The 1,061-nt window shown below is 44.7% G+C and overlaps 1 pseudogene; it reads right to left on the bottom strand.

Annotated features, from left to right (window-relative positions):
• Positions 1–404: 404 nt before the first annotated feature.
• Positions 405–522, bottom strand: LOC126427732 (5S ribosomal RNA; annotated as a pseudogene).
• Positions 523–1,061: the final 539 nt, after the last annotated feature.

Raw genomic sequence — 1,061 nt, 5'->3', positions numbered from 1 at the left:
CAATTTTCTGACAACTGAAGAAAAATCGGTGCCCGTTTAGGTAACATTGTAATGCTTTGTGCAGCGTTTGCATGACTCGATGAAAGAAAATTTTTTAAGTAAAAAAATTGTCATTTCAGTTTGTTGTGTGCGAAAGACTAAGCAACTGACGTAAATCGCCAGATAGTTTAAACCACAAATAGCACTCCGTCTTCAGGCCACAAGTGGCCCATCGGGACCATCCGACCGCCGTGTCGTCCTCAGCTGAGGATGCGGATAGGAGGGGTGTCTGTTCAGCACACTGCTCTCCTGGTCGTTATGATGTTTTTTTTTTTTTTTTTTTTTTTTTTTTTTTACCGGAACCGCTAGTATTCGGTCGAGTAGCTCCTCAATTGGCATCACGAGGCTGAGTGCACCCCGAAAAATGGCAACAGCGCGTGGCGGCCCGGATGGTCACCCATCCAAGTGCCGGCCACGCCCGACAGCGCTTAACTTCGGTGATCTGACGGGAACCGGTGTATCCACAGCGGCAAGGCCCTTGCAAAACCACATATAGGGCGATACAAACAGATGTGCACAAACTGAACTGATACAACAGTAGAAATAAAAGTTCTTTGGGGTATGAACTTATGAGCCTGGAGGCTGTCCTGAGCCAGTCAAAGTTTTGGAATGTGCCGAACAAGAACAAGCAATGCACAGATGCCCTTGGTTCAGCGAAGGTAATGCACTGTTTACTCAGCAAAGATGTAGATTACAGAAGGTGTTCAAAATGTTGAATACCACATTCAATGGAAGCATAACACCTTCATACAAAATACTGACACACTTTACAAAGTACACGAAGCATCGCACAGTGTTTATTTGTTGAGACTTTGCGTTACACGAAGCTTTTGATATGTCCCCACAAAAAAAAAATTAAGTACATCTGATAAAGAGAGTGACGTAGCCATGACATTGTACCTGGCCTTCCGATGCAACGCCTGCCAATGTGGCACTGAGTATGTCACGTACTTTCTGAGAAAAGTGTGCAGGTACTCCATATACTTGCATCCACATTTGATGACCCATGTTAAGCGGTATGA

Source organism: Schistocerca serialis, chromosome 1, assembly GCF_023864345.2.
Source record: "Schistocerca serialis cubense isolate TAMUIC-IGC-003099 chromosome 1, iqSchSeri2.2, whole genome shotgun sequence".
Classification (NCBI taxonomy): Eukaryota; Metazoa; Arthropoda; class Insecta; order Orthoptera; family Acrididae; genus Schistocerca; species Schistocerca serialis.
This window is presented reverse-complemented; position numbering and strand designations above follow the sequence as displayed.